Genomic DNA, 13,930 nt, shown 5'->3' on the forward strand with positions numbered 1-13,930 from the left:
TTAAAAAATTGGAATTATGTAATTACTATTTCATAGACTTCTGTAATGTTAGTGAACATTTATGTAGGTTTTATATTATTAAAATTCATTACAAGATGTGAAATAATTTTCACAAAACAACTTAGGGGTAGGTAGGTGGCATTGCACTGTTTTACCAGTAGCAAAATGAGCCTGAGATGTGAAGTGATTTATCAAAGCCCACAGTTGTGAGGTTATGCGGGGACTAGAACCCAGGACTGCAGGTTGCTTGATAGCCATTACCTCTATGCTGCTATGCAGCAGCTATGTTGGACCTCTGTAAATTGTCACATAGATGATCCTGCAGAGATAAAGACTACAGGAAGTAGTACCTCAGGAGGCTGTACTGACAGCTTCTTTCATGGCTCCGGATTGGTCCAGGCACCGTATTTAAGAACCAGAAGGAGTTCCAGGAAATGTCCATGCAAAAAGTGGACTTCCCTGCCAGCCATAGCAATGGACCAGCCTCTCGGCTCACTCTCAGACTCCTGGCCCTGGCTGTGACCCTTGGCTCTGATTCCTGGTTCCTGACTACAGCTCTGACCTTTGGTGCTCTTCCTGGCCTCTGACCGCTACTACTTGGACCAGTAGGCCTGGCTGACAAGGGTGTGTGACAGAGCCACAATTAAAACTCAGCATGTCCTGATGTTCTAGACCATGCTGGCAGTCAGAAAAGTTACCATCCTCTTCAGAGAGTTTGAAAATCTGCTCTGTAGTTAGGTGTTTTGCATGGGTAAATAGGAGGGATTATATCACCCATATTGCACAAGGCTTGTTTCTTTATAAAAGCACAAAAAATTCTCAATCTCTAATTTTCCTATAGGCGTCAACCACAGTGCTTTCCTGTTGCTGCTTTTAGTGCTTACATTTTATTTGCCTATTAATTAGATTGTTAGTCTCTTTATTTTTCTCAGTTTTGATGGCATGGACAAGGGCAGATGCTCACCTACTTGTCCATGTAAAACAGTAAAATAAAGCAGCTGATGCCTCGATTTGCATTTCTCCTAAGGGGTACATATTGGCAGTCTAGTAATAAAGCCAGGTGAACATATAGGATCCACATGAACCTCTGGTTTCTGTAACTTAACTACAAGCTACATGAGAATGAATAATCGTCTGTGTGAGATCTGAATTTCATTTTATCCCTCTGAATTTTAGTACATTCAGCTGCTATGTTATGTGCTGGGTGGTGCTAGTATGGAAAGGAAAGGAGGGGAAAGATCTGACCTGAATGAACAAGATGTACTAATGTAAAAGGTTAAAACTAGTTGCTTTAAAAGTGTGGTTTGCATTAGGGTTGAAAACACTGATAGACTTCTCTTCTATCTACTACTGAATTTAATTTAGCCTAAAAGAGTCAATAGGATGACATCTGTCCGAAGATGTGGGGAAAACATGAGGGGTTTGGACATCCTGGCATTTCTGGGTATCATTTTCAAGGGAAGATAGTTTATATGAGAGAGATCTTAGTATTTAAAAAGGAAAATAACAACTAAGCTAAGGGAATATACTAAATAAAATGCTAGATAAAATCACAGCTTGGGTTGAAAAGGACTCCTGGATAAGCTAATCTTTCCCTTTGCAGAAATGTAATGCGGGATTGTCCTGTACTGTGTGTTAACACTATGTGAATTTTACCTAAGGCAATTTAGAACAGCTCTAGTGTCAAGTCCCTCATTTACCTTCCTGGTAACATAATTCTGTTCTTCATAATTAGCTTCACTTTAATTTTATTAAATCGTCTTGTTGTACAACCCCAACAGTTGCAAACAGTTTTCTCTGCCCTTCTAGCAATCGCTTTTAACCTAATGTTTATTGTAAAAACTAAACTAGGAACTGTTCAATGCTCCAAAGTCGTTGTAATAGAAACTAAACTGAAAGTGGCTGTTTGGCCACAAACAGGGGTAGCTAAACTTCTGGGAAATAAAAGGAGGCAGAAAGGACCCAAATAATCAAGAGAAACTTAAAAAGGATTTTAAAAAATTAAAAAGAAATAGTAAATACATTCAAAATAGTAGATGAAAAACTGTGTCTTTATTGTTTTGTCCTGTCCTTCTCCTAAGAACTGTTTTCTATTGTACTTCTTGAAAAAGTTTTTAAAAAAACAAAAATGAACCATATTTTAATAGCATATCTTAATTTTTCTTTGCCCTACACTTCCACTACAACCACTGTTCACATTACCAGGTTATTGGTGCACTTCAGTCAAATAAGAAGGCAGTTAGCCTTTAGCTTACCACTTCATAATGCACATGACATGTTCACCGATACCCTATCCTTGAGCAGAGGTGAAAGTAAGCCAGTACAGCGTACCAGTAAGAGGCGGTGCGTCATACTGGGACCTGCTTTCCCAGAGGGTAATTTAAAGCCCTAGGGATAGCTGTGGCGGGGATTTAAAGGGCCCTGGAGCTTTAGCTGCTGCTGCTGCCCCGGCCCTTTAAATCTCCACTTGAGCCCTGCTGCCAAAGTCCTGGGGTAGCGGTGGCAGGGCTCTGGCGGGGATTTAAAGGGTCCCGGAGCTCCAGCCCCCACTACTGCCCTGGCCCTTTAAATCCCCTTTGCCGCTACCCCAGGGCTCAGGCAGCAGGGCTCAGGTGGGGATTTAAAGGGCCCCAGAGCTCCAGCTGCCGCTACCCCCCCCCCGGGCCCTTTAAATCCCCGCCTAAGTCCTGCTCAAGCCCTGGCGTAGTGGAGGTGGGGCTCTGGAGTGGATTTAAAGGGCCGGGGCAGTAGCAGCAGCTGGAGGCCCGGGGCCCTTTAAATCCCCAACTGAGCCCGGCCGCCGCTACCCCAGGGCTCGGATGGCAAGGCTCAGGCGGGGATTTAAAGGGCTCGGGGCTCTGGCATTCGCAATCACAGCAGAGCTCCAGGCCCTTTAAAGCTCTGCCAGAGCCCAGAGCTCTGGGGTAGCGATGGCAGCCGGGAGCCCCCAGGGCTCCTCAGTGATTTAAAGGGCCCGGGGCTCTGCTGTGGTAGAGGCAGCTGGAGCCCTGGGCCCTTTAAATTGCCCCCCGAGCCCCAGGGTTCCCAGCCGTCTCTGCAGCTGGTAGCTCGGGGGTGATTTAAAGGGTCCCGGGCTCCCAGCCGCCACTACCTCAGCTGGAACCCTGGCCCTTTAAATCAAGATTTAAAGGGCCCAGGGATTTAAGGCTCCGCTTCTTCTGGTTGAGGCCACTCCCCCTGCTCAGGACTCTGGCGTACCGGTAAATCCTCTAACTTACTTTCACCCCAGTCCTTGAGTCCCTTATTGCTATATTAGTGAATGCCCAGCAAAGTCAACGAAGGGAAGGCGATGGAGTAATCCTATCAAAACTTTAGAAAGGTCTGGTATGTAAAGCTAGTAACCAATTTTTCTTGACTCATAGAATTTACTGGATGCCTGTCAAATCACCAAAAGCAGGGCTCAGACATTCCAGTATGTGTTGAAGCAAAAATGAAAAATGGTCCAATTCATGATTGAATACCTGAAAGTTTTAAAATTTATGTTGAACCAAACTACATTCATCTGCAACAAAAAAAGCACATCTGTCCAATATTTTTGACAGTTAACATTTGATAGATATGCCTGATCTGCTAAATATATATATATAGCAATTTCACTCAATTTAATAAAATAGCTAGAAACAACATATCTTGGATGTTGTAATGATTCTTACTGTGTAATATAGTAACATTTAATAGAAAGATCTGATGGCTATATTCCTGTATAATGTCTCTTTGGAAAAAAAGCTAATTGCTGTAATGATTGTTGTTTCTGATATTTACATAGCAGTGATTTATAAATTTGTTAAAACTTCCTAAATAAATAGAAGATTGAGATCTAACATTGTCCTCAGATTATGTTGTTACTGTTATGCAAACCCATTGCCTTCAGTGAGGTTGCACAGGTGTAACTGAATGTGTAATCTGAAGACAGTAAAATTGCACAGGTGTAACTGAGTGTGTAATCTGAAGACTGGGGTTGCACAGGTGTAACTGAGTGTGTAATCTGAAGACTGTGAGGTTGCACAGGTGTAACTGGGTGTGTAATCTGAAGACAGTGGGGTTGCACAGGTGGCCTTACAGTTAGAATCGAGATAATAATTTACTGGTGATGTACAAACTATAAGAGAATCTGGTTCACTCTTCCAGAGCTGTATTGGCTCTGTAAGTTTGACAGCAGTAAAAGGTAGCAAATACATTAAAAAAAAATTAAAGTCAGCAAATATGGCTCTGAATACACGTTGTGAGAATGCCAATTTGTGAGGTAGTCTAGAGCAAGCACATTGTTATGCTTCCCCCAAACCAGCCCAAGAGGAAGATTAACTTCGGGACTCTCAATCCCCCTCCTGTTACCCTATTGCATCAGGAGTGAGTAAACTGTGACAGGTGTGACCTGTTGCAGCATATACACCCTTACATACCAGTATAGCTACATCACCAGGTGCATTGGGGAAGTGGAGTCAAGGTTCCATGCACTTCTTGACCCTACCTGCCCATTCCCACCTATTTGTCGAAGGTGGGGAACATAGAAGTAGCCGATTTTCCTCTGCATGCAGGAAGATATGGTGCACCAGCTCAAGGGAGTAAGGAGTTGCCTTATGCTCTTTCCCTTACCCCAGCAAACAGGACAAGCTATGATCTATCCCTAAGAAGGTACCATTTTTATAATCACTTTTCATAGCAAATCTATATTTCAGCTCTATAGAAGGAATACAGAAACTATTTTAATGAGCAAGTTGAGACAATCCAACACAATAAGACTGCAATTTAGGTGGGAGAAGAGGTTCAACTTTAAATCCCAAAATTTAGGAGGACATTTAAGGGGGAGTTTTAATTCACCTTTCTTCTTTAAGTTTGAATACCTCAAAGAACAATAAACTGAAGGGAAAAGGGAAAGAGAGGCTTGACCAAAGCAAAATTAGCAAACAACAGGATAATGCAGTAGCCTGAAGAGTAAGTCCCAAAGGGGCTAAAATAAAATAATTCTGAAGAAAAAATAAGAGAAGAGAGAGAGAAATTGAAAAATAGAGTGGAAGAACTGAAAAAAAGAGAACATCACAGTGGAAGAGACTGGAAAAAAAAAGTATTCAGCTGCTGGCAAATACGTTTGATTACTCTCTACTACCCCAAAAATTAGAAGTGTAAAAGATTTTCGTAACTCCTTATTCTTTCCTTCTGTGTTGTTCAATGGTTTGTTAAAGCAGGATTTTCTTGGAGCACTTTCTATGGAAACAGTTAGGTTCACTGGCATTTATTCTTTGAAAAATTTCCATTTCCTTTCCCATTCTCTCTAGCTGTTATGCCCCAAACCCAGGGTAACATGGAGTGCAGTGGAATAACTCATAGAACTTCTGTACTCTTGGACACTCAAACATTTGGAGGAGTAGAATGAATCCACAGTAGGGTTTGAGCTCGGATCATCCAGATTGCTACCTGATGTACCTCCTTTTGAATTGTGGTATAAATTGTTACTGATAGATTGATACTGGTATCTGCATATAATAGTTTGGAGACTTGAGCTGCATTTGTTTAAAAATTGTAGTTGTTATGGTAGTTAAATGATTGGTCTTGTCTTGGTTGCTGGTTACTATGGCTACTGTGCTTAAACAACTTATGTTTAAGTTATGTCAATTGCTAGCTATTTCTTTTCTATACAATTCCACAGCATTTTCTGTTTGTTTTTTCACGCCCATAATGCTGGCTGTTGGTGAACTTGCTCCATAGATGAAGAATTCTTTAGCTTCCATCCTCTCCAAAATTCTGAAAGATTAATATAAATTTTATGTTGTATATAGTCACACTCTCTTGAAAATAAATAAAATTTACTAGCCTACAAGTTCTTTTATTGACACATGCTACAGGTGTATCAGAGTGGGGCTTGTTGGGACAGTCCTCTCCTGGACAGTCTGGGCCTTGTACTCCCCATCACAGCTCTCCCCCCAATCCCATGTGTTCTTTTCCCTTATCTGAGTGTCTCTTTGTCCCCATCCCCAGTCTTTCTTCTTTGGAGCTTTCTTCTCCCCAGCTACTCTCTGGCTCACATTCTCTTTTCCTTTACCTCCTTTCCCTGAGTGTCCTCCTCCTGCCACAAAGTCACTCTGCAGAACCAGCAAGCAGGGGAAGTTCTTTTAGGTCCATTGGCTGATGCCTTCTGGAGCTCTAGGATTGAAGGGGTGGCTGCTTCTACTTCTCTAACTCTTCAGCCTCTCTCCTCCTTCAAGGTAGGGTTCTGGGATTTTAAGGGCCCTTCCTATGGCTACTCCATCTTCTTGCTTTGTTTTCCCTCCCTTTGCCAGGTCTCCTCCACCCTCATATCTTCCATTTTCCAGCCCCTTGAGGTTCCTCTTGCTGGGTACCAGGCTCAAGTGAAAGCATTGGTTGGAAGAGGGGGGAAGCTACCGTATCTGTACATCAGCCTCTGAACAGAGACTGGATGCGACTTTCATTTCCCACTGAAAAACTTGCAGGCAGACAGGTGGCTGAGCTACAAATAGCTGGATGAGGAGCTTCTGGCTTGCAACCAGCCACTGGTGACACTGTTTCTGAACACAGAAATAGGCACATAAAATGTACCAAAGAGGTAGAAAACTGCAAAGTGGAGGCCCAAAACTTGCAGGGAGCAGCTGGAGACTGGTTTTTCAGCACACAGTGCAGCATGTTGAGGTTCAAGCGCAACTTGGTCGAAACCAGGTTTATTATTTCCCCTCCTTAACCCTTTTCTGTCTTCACTTTTTCACATTACTGTGGACAAGACCGCCATCCTTCCTACCATTCAGACCTGCATGCCTTAGCATGTCTTCTGTCTCTCCTTCTAGCACATTCATATGTTAACAGATCTTGTGCTTTCTTCTCTACAAATTTTCTGAAGTCTGATCCCAGCAGCTAATAACTTCTTCACATCTCATCTATAATCCTTCTTGGTTATTGTAATCTCATCCTCTCTGATACCCATCTTGCTTTAATTCAGTCATTCCAAAAGCCTGATGCAAAGATTGTCTTGCTTGCATGTGATTTCCTCTTCAAATTCTTCTACTGATTCTCACTTTGCCTCCTGTATTAAATTTAAACTTTCTCATTCTCTCCCTGCACAGTAACACTCCACGCCTCATTTCATTGATTTGATCACTTCCCGATGTGCTCTTCACTCACCCAGCCTCTTGGCCTTTTTGGTATCTTTCCCTCAGTAGCAGCGGGAACTGCAAATCTGTCATCCTCAAGAATGAAGTTCATGAGCGCAGGAGACAAGTCTTTCTCAGCTACAGGGCCAAGACTATTGAACTATCTCCCAGAGGGGAAGAGTGACTGCATTTCTGTCTACTTTCAGAGATAAATGCAAAACTCACTACTTAGGCCTGCCTTTCCTACAGCAACAATATCTGAAAAGATGATAGTCAAATGCATGCACCAGCTACCTCCAGGGGAATCTAGAGCACGTGAAGGACTTTATTCTATTTTGTGCAAATAATACCTGAGTGTGAAATAAAATCTTAAATACTGTAGCTCACAACTACCCTGGGTCGGGGGCATGCACTCATTCTTTTAACCCTTTTCATATGCTATCATTGCATGGAGTACTGTAACATATAGGGCTTTAGGAGCAAACTGTAAAGAATTCTAATAACTGTAGTTAATATCAATTTGTGTGGCCAGTGGTGCTGCCTCCTTACTTATCCAGCTGGATAAAAATTTATTCTCTGACCTCTCTTTTTAGCAAAAGTTTTTTCCAAAAAGGGGCTTGCTACTCAAAGCTTGCCTAGTATAAAAACTCTTTGAATGCTACTGAGGTTGGCTTCTTTTGTGCTTGCTTCTAAAATGCACCATTTTAAATAAAAATGTTCCCAACAATAGATAACTCAGTTTTACTCAGGTATTCTTACCTGTTTGTTCAAATGTGTCCAAGTCTGTAGATGGTGATTTTTACAGAAGTGTGCCCCCACTTTTCTGATTGCAATTTACTGACACGTTTCCATAGATTTAAAAATTTAATAATTTAATTAATATTAAATTTTCTGGGTACTGATGCAGGTAATGAGCCTGCTGCACTTTCTTTTCCTGACTTCACTCTTTATTCTAAACCTTATTCATGGAAACTGACAAACCAATAAGTATAGAAGCACTAGTGGGTGCTACTATAGTACATAGAAAATATTCTAAATTAGTAGCCAGTTGTCACAATTACCAGGATTACTGCACCTCTACCTCTTCTGGTTTCTCTACATATGTCTAGCTTACCAGGTGGCTATCCATTTACCACATGGGGTTCCTGGTAGGGGTAAAATTCCACTAGACACCCCAAAACCTCTGTGGTCTGGATGGCACAATCTGATCCCTTAACTCCCAAACCAGTTTTCTCTCACTGCTTTGGGGAGAGTGTCTTCAAATTTTGCTCAGTCTTTGATATGCTCTTGCAGGACCCAAATAGCTTTTTAGCTGTTTATAACCCTTTGATCTGTTAGCTTCCAGCATTGGCTAAACAAGTCTTGCAACTTTGCTGGAGATAGAACGTAGAATCCTCAAATCTAACAGGTTTCAGAGTAGCAGCCGTGTTAGTCTGTATTCGCAAAAAGAAAAGGAGTACTTGTGGCACCTTAGAGACTAACAAATTTATTAGAGCATAAGCTTTCGTGAGCTACAGCTCACTTCATCGGATGCAAATCTAACAGTTTTCCCCTTTGCCTTTCAAGTGTGTTGTGGGATGTTCCTATCTGGGAGCCACTGTCTTCCATTCCAGGTGACAGCCCCCATTGAATTAAAGCAATATAGGCATATAATAAACATTATACTAACCCTAATACAGCTATACAGTCTATCTCAATAACTAGATCACATACAATATTCATAAAATTATTATATAGCAGCTCCTCATCTGCCATACCAATCAGTTCTTACTTTCAACAAACTGCAGGGCTTTGCCTCACAATGTTGATGGGTGATAATTGGATTTAATTTATGGCTAGGTTTTTATGATCATTCTTTTGCTAAGTGTTTAAACCTTTCCATCATCGGATTTATTTAGGAATGAGTATTTTCTGCCTTGTACAGTGTTTGCTGCTCATTTGTTTTAGTAGATATGTATAGGTTCCCAGTGCTTAATAAGTTAATATCTGGAATTTAGATTGGATAGAATAGTTAAGTTTGCCTTTTCCTTTTTATAGAAATATAGTTAGAGGAAGCAAGAAATTCAGCATCAAATCATGCTGTAACTATCTTTCTAAAACTGTTACCCCTACAATTATGTTTGCAGTTAATAAGCTTTTTATACAGAATATGGATATTATCTGTATTTTTCTATTTCCTGTAATTTATTTAGTTTATATTTTTCTGGAAAATGTGTCAGATTTGATATATAAAATTCAGTAATAGCACTGGCTTAAGCAGCACAGTGTAGGCAAGTGTTATGCACGCTTCCCCAGACAGCTCTCTTAAATCTGGCCTGCAACCCCCTGGCTATTCTGCTTGTGTTCCTCTCTTGAGAAGAGACTGCAATTCATGTCAGATTTTTCGGTGGCTTTTTGAGATAACCAACTGAGCAACCAGGATGAGACTGCAAAGTTTATTTCCCTCTGTAGCTTAAGACAGAATTTGAATCCAGGTTTCCAAAGCTGAAAGGCTGATGCACCCATTCACTGAATCATTTACAGGCCCTGTGAATGCACACAGCAGTTGTACACATTTATTGCAATGTATTTTGTACTTTGTTTTTACATTTTCATTGGTAGTGTCTTACAAAATGTACTCCTCAAAGCACAATTGTAGAATCTACTTTTTTCCATTCTTCTTGGTCTTTATTTCTATTAAAAGAACAGGTTTTGTGTACAGGAAGGGAGTAGAGGTGAGTTAAGTATTTAATCACCAACCTTCAACAACCTGTAACATCAGTCAACATCCTGACTGCCTCACATTTCAGGATTCAGACCTGGGCACAGACCAGAGACACATCTAACAGCTTTAAAAGATGACCTCCTTATGACCGTAGACACAGGTAAAATCTCCCTGTACATACTGCTGCATCTATCTGCAGCCTTTGAAATACTAGTCCACAAGATGCTGCTGATGCATCTAGCTTACGTAGCAGAAGTAGATGGCTCAGCACTACAGTTAGTCCAATCATTTGTCTCCAGCAGAATTCAGAGAGTGGTGGTAGGCAATTCCTCCTCCTCCTCCTCTTTAAAGGCCCTTACCTGCAGGGTCCGCCAAGGATCCATACTATCACCTCTTCTCTTCAATATACATGAGGCCACTGGGGCAGAGAATGAAATGCTGTGGTCTCAGCTGCCAACAGCATGCCAATGGCACTCAACTATGTCTCATTCTCAACTGATGCAACCATTGCCACTGCTACAATGTCAGAATGCATACAGGAAATCAGCTCTTTGACACAGAAGAGCTGGCTCCAACTGACCTTGGCAAAACCCAAATGATGCTGGTTGTAAAGAGAAATGCTTTTAAGCAATAGCCAAGATATTGTCTCCCCCATTTGTCAAAGTGGTGCAGTGCCTCAAAGTCCTGTTTGATTGTACACTGAGCTTGGATGACTGGGAAGCAGCAGTTCCCCAAAATGCCTTCTTTCGCCTCCAACTTGCTAGGAAAAGTCATCCCTTCTTCCTGGACAAGGACCTGGCCACAGTGGTCCATGCATTTGTCACCTCTGATCTGGATTTCTGTAACTCACCATTTGAGTGTGAAAATGACGGACAGACTCCAAAGGTACTGCAGAATGTGGCTGCCTACCTTCTCCATGGCTTAGGCCACTGTGAGCATATCAGGTCTGTATTCAAATCCCTTCATTGGCTCCCAGCCAATTTAAAGGCCTTGGTCCTAATTTTCAAAGTAATCAATGGATCAAACCCTAGCTACATCAAAGACCGAATGTCAACCTATGAATCTATGTGATAGTTGCATTCGTCTGATGCAACACCAATCACAAAACCCAGGATGAAGCATGTGAGCACTAGAGACAAAGCATTCTTATTCAAAGGGATATGGCTATGTAATGAACTTCCAGAGGAGATCAGGCAAATTCAGTCTGACCATTTTTAGGAATCACTGCAAAACTTTCCTGTTTCAAAAAGTATTTATAACATAAGAATGACAATCACAACACTGACACTTCCTTGTACTCTATAAACCTCTACAGGCTTAGGATACAAAAAAATCAAAACCAAGATCCTACCCCAAGCAAAGTTTTGACCCTGAAATGGGAGAAGTGCCAGAGACTCCATGAAGTTCACCAGAAACTTTTTGCTATTGATATTCATGGAAGGTACTCAGATACCATGGTGGGTGGCAGTATAAAATTCTTAGCTAGAGTTAATGCCACTATTTTTACACCTGTCTTAAAACAAGAAATATTAAAACTTTCACTCTCTATAGCAAAGCCTATAGTCTCTTTTTTCCCCCACTCTAGATTATTACCCTCTCCTTGAATGAGGTAGTAGTAAAATTCAAAATTTGTATGAAGTTTTATTAGAAAGGAAATATTTGAGACATTACTTTTAGCACATTAGATGCCTTAATTTTTTTTAAAAAAACTTACATAAAACCGGTGGGACAGTCAGAATATCTGGCCCTGCACAAAATATCTCCTATTGTGTAGATTATGAGTACGGGGCAGATTGTATGTTGTTTAAAAAATGAAATGCAAAAGCTGTTTCCTTTTTTCCATCTCTCACTGTGTGGTTACGTTTTTTAGAAAAGGTGTAGAGGTCAGATATTAGGAGGTGTTTCCTGTTTGTGCAAACAGATGGCAAGTTGGCATTAATTCAGACACATGCAGTAGCATTATCAAAATATCTGAGTGCTTACAGAGCTTTCAAGAAAACTTCTAAAACACATTTTCTTTCTCTATCTAAGTGAATAGAATTGACAGATGTTTACTTGCTAGTTAGTTACTTTAGTTGACAATTAGTAGCTGCCCAAAATATAACTTTTTTTATTTTGCAAACACTGAGTAAAATGCACTTTTATGCTTTTGTTGTGTGTATGATCTGAGTAACTAGGTTCATTACTATAAATGACTCTACCTGAGTCTATACAAAAAGGAGTGTACGTCTTTTATATGCAACATGCATTGTCTTGTATACCGCAGAAAGATGAGATACCAGGAAAGTGGTTTAACTAGTTCACAACTTAATTAAGTAACATATCTGGGAACTATCCAGCAATGACTTGTCCTGTGCAGACCATCCTTCATTTATAACCTGTACCACTTTGCGGAGGGATGCTGTGAGCCCCTCATCCCATTAATATGCTCCCAGAGCTGTTGCTGGGACCCCATCACTCTGCTTTCAGAGTAGCAGCCGTGTTAGTCTGTATTCGCAAAAAGAAAAGGAGGACTTGTGGCACCTTAGAGACTAACAAATTTATTAGAGCATAAGCTTTCGTGAGCTACAGCTCACTGCATTCGATGAAGTGAGCTGTAGCTCATCACTCTGCTGTGACAATCGAGAGGGTTGTCTCCTTGCCGTTCCAGCCATTTGGAGCCCCAAACCCATTCCACACCTTCTCTAGGAGATGCCTTTTCCTAATCTGCTTTCAATTCCGGTTTATCAGGGAACAGGACCCCCGATTGAAAGAATACCTGCACTGGGCACCTGCCAAGTTGTGATAAAATACATTTCACAACCTGATATACCCATTGGGTCCCTGGGGTGCTGAGAGAAAGGAAAAAACCAACCCACACTGCCCAGGTCAATCTGGCAGTGGGAAAAAAATTCCTTCCCAGCCCCCAAAGGGCAACTAGCACGATGCTCATAGCAAGGCCCCCAAACCCTCCCCTATTCTAATCCCAGTGGGCAGGAGGAGGAGCTTTCATTCCCAGTGAGGAATGGTGCCCTGGGCATGAGGAAGGGTTCATAAGACCTCCCCTTGTTTGTGGAGCCGTTAGACTTTTGCTGCATCTCTCTATCCAACCAATCAACCAAGGAGCTCCCCTCCTCAAACCTGTGAGGAGGCTGAGTGCCATGAGCAGGGTGTGTGCATTCCTTAAAGTGTCCAAGCCTTTACTTTCCCCTCCTGGCCTAGACAAAACCTCTCCCAGCTATGAGACTGTGGCGGGGAAGGCATTCTCAGCAACTTGATCATTTCTGCCCTAACATTGATTTTTAATGGTAATACAACTTAATTGTCTTCTCTGCTGTGGCCTAAAAAGCAAGCCCTTACTTTAAAACAGTTTCTAAATAATGCAGGTCAACCGTAAGAGAGAGGAGGTGGCTCCTGACATGGGGAATAGACCTTCTATAGCTCCTCTCTTCATAGCATCCAATTCTAGGGACCAATGTTTGAAAGCTGATGGCGACTTCCTGCCTACTCACTGTGACAAACTTTCTGCTGCTTTGAGACCCAGATTGGAAAAAAAACACCATCCCATGACTCTCGGAGGAATAGGTTGCACAAGTAGGGAGGTCAAAGAGAAAGTTTCCTTCCTTCCAGTAATTCTTTCATGACTTCCATTCATTGATAAAGTAGAGTACTAAAACCAGAGCTAAGAAAAGAGGCACAAGCTGGTAGTCCCATCTCCCCTGTAGAAAACAGGAGCAGCAGCCACTTTCGAGAACCATGAATAGGGAAAGGCAGGGGGAGATTTCACATACATCTTCCTAGGGACAGTCTTGAGATCACCATTGTCCAAGATACCTGGGACATCTCAAAAAGTTGTTGGGATTGACTCTGGGTGTGAGCGGTGTGGCACGGTTAGAATTGCCTGGTCTGAAACCTCTTACGTTCTCCCTTATTTATCATTACATTTGAATTTAGTTCACATAATAAACAGCCAATTCACAAGCTCTGCTTGGGTATCACCAGACAGCTTGGTACAGATGTCACCGTCAGTGAAAGTGGCGGAGAGGCCAATTGCAAATTTAGAATGAAATATGCTCCTTTTGCATAGAAATTGTGTGCTAATAATAGATGACCCTTTAAAAGATGAAAC

The 13,930-nt window shown here is 41.6% G+C and overlaps 1 protein-coding gene across 4 annotated transcripts in view; it reads left to right on the forward strand.

Moving 5' to 3' along the window:
• The window catches only part of UBAC2 (UBA domain containing 2), a 140,643-nt gene that overhangs the window by 110,965 nt on the left and 15,748 nt on the right, over positions 1–13,930 (forward strand). The window lies entirely within an intron of this gene.

The sequence above is a fragment of the Dermochelys coriacea genome, chromosome 1, assembly GCF_009764565.3.
Source record: "Dermochelys coriacea isolate rDerCor1 chromosome 1, rDerCor1.pri.v4, whole genome shotgun sequence".
In the NCBI taxonomy this organism is placed as follows: domain Eukaryota; kingdom Metazoa; phylum Chordata; order Testudines; family Dermochelyidae; genus Dermochelys; species Dermochelys coriacea.